Raw genomic sequence first — 8,398 nt, 5'->3', positions numbered from 1 at the left:
CATAAAAACTATTCCTGGATTTTGAACTGGCTATTCCCAGGTCCCAAGAGTGACATAATAGCCATTTTCAGTAATGTAATGTCTCACCCTTATTACCTTAATATGGCCTTCTAGTAAATTAACAAATCTTTGAGTTGGCAGAATCAGACCCCACACTAGGCACAATCATCTGATCTGTGGTTCAGTCTAACCTATGGATGTTTACTTTTACCACATTATATATAGTGTAGTGGAGGATAAGTATCTAGGTACCTAAATAGCCCTTGGGTACTTCCATTATTGTTGTTGTGGTCTCAATATCAGAAGATTATATATACACAGTACCCTCCAAAAGTATGTCAAACAGTAGAGTGAAATTCAGAGAAGAACAAGTTACAGTTGTGTCCTCCCAACAATGTGTCAATGACATTATGTTGTCCTTCAAGAGTGACTCTAATATTCAAACAACTATACAACCACACCTTGGCTGCCTAGCAGACTTCTTTATGTGCATCAAAATTGGCAAAATTAGATATTTCTGATGAGATTAGATATAATTCACCTGCATAAGGTAGGTGCAAGCCAATGGAGAATAAGACAAAACTGGATTTCAAAAGATTGTTGCAAGATACAGACAATGGGACTCCTAGCAATCGTTCAAGTCCTGGAGACCGCAAAAACTGTTACCATCGCAAAGAGAGTACTTAAAGATCTTTGAGAGATAACAATCAAGCTCCACTCCAGCTTCAGACCTGATGAAATCCATTGCCGTTTCTGTCAATCCTAACGCAAGACGACTCAATGGTATCAGTAAAAAAGGATATGTGGCTCTCAAAAAGTCACTACTGAAAAAAGGAAATAAAAGCTAAGAAAATTTCCATTAGTACACCAAACACTGGACACCTGAGTTGTGGAGTAAGGTTTTTTGGACCAATGAGTCTAAATTTGAGATATCTGGAAGGAAGAAGACTATATGTAGGCCACCAAAACTGTCATGGTTCTGTATTTTCTGTTTTTGTTTTTCCCCTTTTGGCTGCCAGATGGCGGCACTTCAGTTTTGTGTTTCAGCTAGTTCTCCCACCCTGTGTTAGTTGTATTATTGGTTTTAATTATTCTATCATTGTTCCCACCTGTGTCTTGTTATCCCCTCCTTTTCTGGTTTGATTGTTCTTTGAGTTCACCTGTGTCTTGTTACCCCTGTCTATTTAAGTTCTTTGTCCGCTTGACTTGGGTGCTGGTTCCTTGTGTTCGTTTCTGAATGTATGTATTCTGCCCACTTCGGTCCTGCTTGTGCGTTGTGTGTTTCTGACTTTGTTTCTGCCTGCATTCCTGCTTGTGTGTATTCTGTCCTGCCTTTGTTCTGTCCTGCCTGTGTTCCGCCCTGCCTGTGTTCATTTTTTTTTTTTTTCAGTTATTAATCTTTTTGTGTTTATGGTTTTGCCCCTCGTGGCCTTTTATTTGTTCCCTGTTTGTTATTTAGTAAAGTCTTTGCTTGAATTTCCCTTTTGGAGTCTCGTCTTTTAAAAAAAAAATATATTTCCAATACCAGTACAGCTAGAGATTTCTTCAATTTTCCCCAAACAGAACTGGAAAGTTCCACAGCAATTGATGCCTTTCAAAAGAGACCAATCTAAATTGGAGTTCTGTAGTCAGTAGAACTTATGTAAAGTAAGGATACTATGGAAATAGACAAGAACACATATAGAATCCAACTAGTCGCAGATATAATCTGTCAAGATGCAGGACCAATAGATTTAAGAACTCATTTGTCCCTGCTATTGGCCTTTTGAATAATATTACGTAATTCTATGTTTTGTGTGAATTGTTTGTGTTGGCTGTGCAACAAATTGCTCTGCGGAGATAATAAAAATTTCCTTACCTTACCTAGAATCAGTGTGTTTAAAAACAACCCAAATCGGTTTGGCATGTGCACAAAAGGATTAAGAAGGTAAATCCCTCAATACATGAAAAGCATCTATTTAAAAACTATTTGTTAAAATTCTGAGATTGCGATTGTGGTTGAAATAAAAGCTAGCACACACACAGATTTCCAGGATAGTTTGACAACCACTGCTGTAAGTTTTGCAGTGTGCACAAACCATGTCTTACCAGCTTAGAAGCAAACGCTCATCCTTGGTCAGGTTAGCAATTGGGCCATTTCTGGACCGCATGGTCCTCAGGGTGCCGCAGGGAAGGGTTTCGGGTCGGACGCAGGCGAGGCTTGTCTGCTTTCAGCCGGATGCCGAACGATTACGGCATTTTTTTTTTGAAACGTTAACGTAGTGTTTTGTGTAGCGACCCGGTTGAAACAGCTAATGTCTCTCCGATGCAGTTTACTGGCGGTTGATTTAATTAGCGGCATTAATGTGACGAGAAGCGCTTTGTTGTTTGAATGCATAACACGCAATTCCTTGAAGAGTCACACATTTTAGGCGTGACAGTTTAACTGTTACTTGTAAACCGCACTGTTATATTGTCGTTTTTTATCAATAAAAAATCTATTGCATATATGGTTGGTGCTCCTTACATTTCGGTGGGTGCTCCTAACTTTTTGAAGTTGGGAGCACCAGTGCTACCAAGTAAAAAAGTTAATTTCGAGTCCTGATATGTTATTGAAGCTGCACTTCCCTGGCATATTGTCGGCACACCAGGGCCTTTTGTTTACAGTACACCCAGGGGCTTGTTACAATACACTAGGAGCTTTGGAATTTTAAGGTTTTTAATTGCGTCCCTATTAGTAATAGTAGGTGTTTGATTCTGGGGTGGAATTTGAGTGCTTATTAATGATTATACAATGACAGTGTAGTATACTGGCTAAGGAGTTGGTCCTGTAACCTAAAGGTTGCAAGTTCGATTCCCTGGTAGGACATTTCCGTTGTACCCTTGAGCAAGGTACATAAGCTGATATTGCTCCAGTATATATCCAGCTGTATAATTTGAATACTAAACTGGCTAGGGCTGACCACATACCATTTTCACTCATCGTGCAAAAACAAGGTCACTCAACAGAGCTGCAGCTGTGTTACCTCAGTTTTCATCAGACATGACACTTTTTGCAAAGACATTCAATAACCATAACCTCACCTATTTACTTTCAGTTTTGATCAATATCTTTTCATATTTAGGTCTGGGCTATTAAAAGCCTTGATCAAGATACTTGCTACCTAGCAGTTTCTAGTCAGTCAGCTAGCGGAGCTACCTGGTAATACTGAGCTCTTTGTGAAAATTAGGGATGGGTACCAGTAATGGATTGATCGATTACATGTCAGATATGTACCTACTTGATCTTCTGATTTTCTCATAAAGGCTAGGCTACAATTAGGTAATAAGGTACAACTAGGCTATGTGTTGGAACTTGGCTCCATTCATTAATTTACATTACATTACATTACATTACAGGCATTTGGCATTTTGACGCTCTCATCCAGAGCGACATACAAAGTGTATAACCGTAACCAGGGACAAGTGTGTTAACAACCCTAGAAGGAAGTACAGTTCCAAAAGGGAGCGACCGCATAGTTTAACTTGGACCCTGTAGGTTAATCTGATCAACACAAAGAAAAGCAGCAGCAAATTTACCGTACAGTGTGTAAAGAAGAAGAGACACATTAAAATAGCGTATATTTCTTCATGTAATATGAACAGAATAAAGCAAAAATATATTTTGAAAAAATGCATGTTTTAATTGCAATTTTGCTTTTTGTTGGTGCGCTGTTGCACAAGTGGGATAATGCATGAACAGCTGAGCGTTATGCAGTTTGAACATTCTGCGCTGAGGAAAATTTCCAGAGGCGAATTTACTACCTCCGTCAACTGTAATGGAAACACAAAATATGCAATTCCACTGCAATGGAAATGTAAGGTAAGTATTCCAGCAAATACCCCAAACCCTACAGGCTACCATTGAGTAATGAAAGCATTTTTTCTGGTACCTCGACCAGGTTACCCAACATCAAAATTCGATTTAAGTCAAAATGGTTTCGCAGCATGTTCGTTACCACGGATAGCTAGCAAGCCAACCACTGAACTGTGATTGAACTTTTGCAGGTGCTACTTCATATCCTGGCATATATGGAAAAATAATGCTGCCAGAATTGAGTATTTAGCCGTTTTATACTGGTTTTGTGAGTGTGCAACATTTGTTTCTAGGCCTGTCACATCTGGCGGGACCTGCCCTTATTGACACAATAGGCTAAACTTGATAATGATAATTACTTTTAATTATTGATAATGTTATGCGGGCTTTAAATTCCTGTAGAACGAGTGGCACCAGCCGACCAAGACGTGCCTTAGAAAGATTTCTATGGAAACGATTTGGCATGGCGCACTAAATGTGATTGTGGCAAACAAGCCTGCCACAGGCCACCGAAGTGGCTTTCCAAGGGGCCCTCCAGCACAGGGACACAGGGAGATGATGTTCAAACAGTCCACGTTTATTTAGAAGGGTGGCAAGATGGTACAGCCAAAGAGCAGATGTTAACCCTGTCATGACCGAGAGACTCTCCCTTTGTGTGAGTGGGGATGGCAGATTTAACCTGTGCGCACTGATTGCCTCACACATGGGCCTCACGCACATGCCTCACGCACAGGTGCAGCCACTCCTGTTCCCGAGTCCAATTAGCCTGGCCAATTATCTAATTCCTATCCAGGTCTAATTAGCTTGACCCAGGACAGCAGTGGCTGCTTAAACCAGCCATCCCCACACCACAGTGATCATAGTTGATTTGTGAAATAATTGAAAATCACCATCCCAAGTGAAAACCACTAGTTATTCATAGATTGTGTACTTGTCTTGAGGTATGTACAGATTTTCAATACCATCTCCTATATAAAGCTTTACCTATACAGACTTCTTCCCTCATTTTTACTTCTGGTTAGCGGGGAGGGAGTGTGTGTCTTTTGTGCCTTCCACTCTAAAAGTAGAGTTTAGTTATGTTTGTGCTGGCCTTTTGTGCGTTTCCCTGTTTTAGGGAAAAGGACTAGGTAAGCTTGGGGTACCCTTTACATTTTGCACACGTAGAGTTACTTTGTGTTAGCTACATTAGGTTAGAGGTGAGTGCCATCCTTTGTACTTTTGTTTGGGAAGTCAGAGTAGTTAGGTTTTGTTTGATGCCTTTTCCTTTGTTAACTAGATTATTACTCTGTTTAGATAGTGGGGTTTTGCGTTTTAGTTCTTTGATTTGGCACCACCTTCGGTCCTTTTCTCTTCTCCCCCCCGCCCCCCCCCTCCCCCCCCATGTGTTCCCACTTCAGGGTTTTGTACATGTTTTATATATTTGCACTAGTCACCTGTACACCTTCACTACTGTAAATAAACTCCCTGCACTGAAAAGTCCAGTTAGCTTATTTTTCTTTCTTCACCTGGATAGTTATTGTCCCTCCTTACCTCGAGACCACCATCTGGGACGTAACCTATGAAATAGTTGAAAATCACCATCCCAAGTGAAAACCACTAGTTGTTCATAGCTTGTGTACTTGCCTTGAGGTTTGTACAGATTTTTAATACTTGGGAGGGCAAAATGGAGCTTTAGAATCTTGACAGCAATATGCGCACATGAGCAATACAGTACAATTCTCAGATCTTTTTTTTTTTTATTTTTTATTTTTTTTATAAAGTTTGCTTCAGTGAAAGTCAAAATCACAGGGACTGAGTCCCAGCTAGTCATTAAGTTTTCATTGATAGAAATTCTGTGAGACTGTGGTAAGGCGGTTTACAGAAGACTGTTCCTTGTCAGACCTCCCAAAGGAAACAGACATTTTGTCTATGCACTCAGGTCTTCTATTCCACTTTATTTTAGGTCAGAAAGTTTGCATATCAACTGGCAGTAATGTATAACATCAAACACCCACAAACATGGGATGAGAAGCAGATGGCTGGGCCTGACTGGTTCACATTCTTTATGAAGCAGAACCCCAGCCTGTCAATGAGGAGTCCAGAGGCAACCAGCCTTACACGGGCCACAAGTTTTAACCACACAAATGCAGAACATTCCTTCAACAGCCTTCGACAGGTTATTGAGAGACACAACTTTGTCGAGACCGACACTTGGAATGTAGACGAAACTGGTGTAACAACAGTCTGAAATACTCACCGATACACCACTGGAGTTTTTATGTGTACTCCGTAGAAGTATAAAGCCAAAATAGCCTTTACTCCATTCACCGTCCATGTGATCATGCCGTGGCAGCAGTAACACAGCCCGGTTAAGCAGAAGTTGCGTGGAAATCGGCAAGAAGCAGATTCGTCGCTGTGTTCACTGTCTATTTCCATTTTCATGATATTCTAAAACCGGCCATAATCACATTGATACAGCATCAATCTACCATTAGCAGTATCAATCCCCTCACGTTAATATCACAGGTCACCCAGTTAAGCACATACCACAGTAGCAGCAGAAGTTTGTAGCAGTAAGAACATAAAGAGAGAAGTACAGCCCAGTAAACATTTTTACATTGCTCACTCACCAATGTGATACAAAACAGTACATTGCAACATGTTTATAACGGGTAAATATAATTAGCTCGTTTATATAATTGATATATAATTATATATAATTAATAGAAGTAAATATAATTAACTTCTCAGCGCGAGATGCAGGAAGTGGGGAGCTGAGGAGACTAATATTGGGAGTTAAATGCTGGTTGCGAATTCTTAACATTTTAGTCGCACTTAAAAAAATAAAATAGTGAATAAAATTAGCCTACATTTGCGACCCAAACGATTACAGTAGACCAGTGGTAACAAACCGTGTTCCCGGAAATCTACTGTCCTGTTTGTTTTCATTCCAAACAAAGCACACGTTATTCTTTTGTAGAGTCAGGTGTGCCAAATTGCGCTTGAAATGAAAACAACTACACTTCAGAAGCCACATGAAATGCTTCCAGATAAAATGTCAAGGCTGTTATCTATGCTTTCGTCAATCACGAAATGCAAGGACACCATTGGGTGCTATGTCCCGTTCTCTCCTTAGGAAGGCGATTGGGGTGATGACGGGGTGCTGCTGTTTGAGCCCCACACTGGCCCGGTTTGCTGCATGGCCTTTTCCAACACTCAGTCCAGCAGCCTGCTCACCCTCAGCTACGACGGGTCGCTTCGTGGCACAGACGTGGAGAGAGCAGTCTTTGATGAGGTGCGGCCCAGCAGCGTCCCAACCATTCAGCCTTTGTGTGCGCTGTCAAGTTTAAGCCATGTTTCAGAGGGGGAACATGAAGTGCACACAGTGCAAACATGAAAACCACTCGCAGTGCAAACAGGAGCACCAGTCACAAACATCATCCTTTCCCATGTTCATGTTCTTATACTGCTGTGTGCATGTACAACAGGAGGAGAAAATCCTGTTCCTGGAGGGTTGTGCAGTAGTGATGACGTCACCCGAATCCACACAAACTCAACTGTCCACAGGCCAGCCATCGAACCTAATGATTTTATCCAGTTTGGAAATTCGCACCAGTATGAAACCATTATTTTTCAGTGGGCTTTAAATCTGCATAATAAGCTTATGATGCAATATTACATTGTCTTAATGCATATAACTTAATGCAAAGTTTTTGGACAGTGAGAGATTTATTGTTGTTTTAGCTTTGTCCTCCAGCACATTGGAATTGGAATACAACCATGAATGTGAGGTTATAGTGCAGACCGTGAGGTTTAATTTAACTTTAATTTCCATACATATCATATGAACCATGTAGAAAGTATATGTGTGGTCCTCCCATTTTTGGGGACCGAAAGTAATTGGACAAATGAGCATAATCTCAGTCGTCACATTTAGTGTTGTTGTTTGCAAATCCTTTGAATTGGATGACTGAAGTCTCTGACCCATAGAAAGTTAATACATCCTCATGTATATTACATTATAAATGCCAAAATTGTTTCACAATGACAAGCTATAACTTTACCTATCGTTATCATCCTGACGAACACGTTCAGAATAAATTCATTTTGGCGTATATTTTTGATTCTTTGCTTTCAATATCATCCACATTTCAGTCAAAAGACCTTTGTCAAGACGTAATAGATTTTACATGTTTACAAGTTTATGTAATTTCAGACCAAGATCTCCTTCCTCTCAATGATTCTTAAAAAAAGTTGGATTACAAGAAATTGCCATCCTTTATGAGTAGAAATAAGCTTTCTGAAAAATTCCAGTCTGGCTTCTGCACAATGGAAAGCACAGAAACTGCTTTACTTAAAGTGGCCAATGACCCTATCTGAAATGCTCATGCTGCGGTGCTGGTCATTTCTCCATTTAGCTTTTTATTAGATCTCAGTGCTGCCTTTGATACAGTAGATCCTGCCATTTTACTGGATCTCCTTAGAACTAGTGTTCGTATTGCTAGTATTTCTTTGGATTTGTTTCCATCTAATCTTTCTGCCAGAAAGTTTTGTATTGCTACTGGTGATCACATACTGTATCAT

Source organism: Anguilla anguilla, chromosome 8 (assembly GCF_013347855.1).
Source record: "Anguilla anguilla isolate fAngAng1 chromosome 8, fAngAng1.pri, whole genome shotgun sequence".
NCBI lineage: Eukaryota > Metazoa > Chordata > Actinopteri > Anguilliformes > Anguillidae > Anguilla > Anguilla anguilla.
This window is presented reverse-complemented; position numbering follows the sequence as displayed.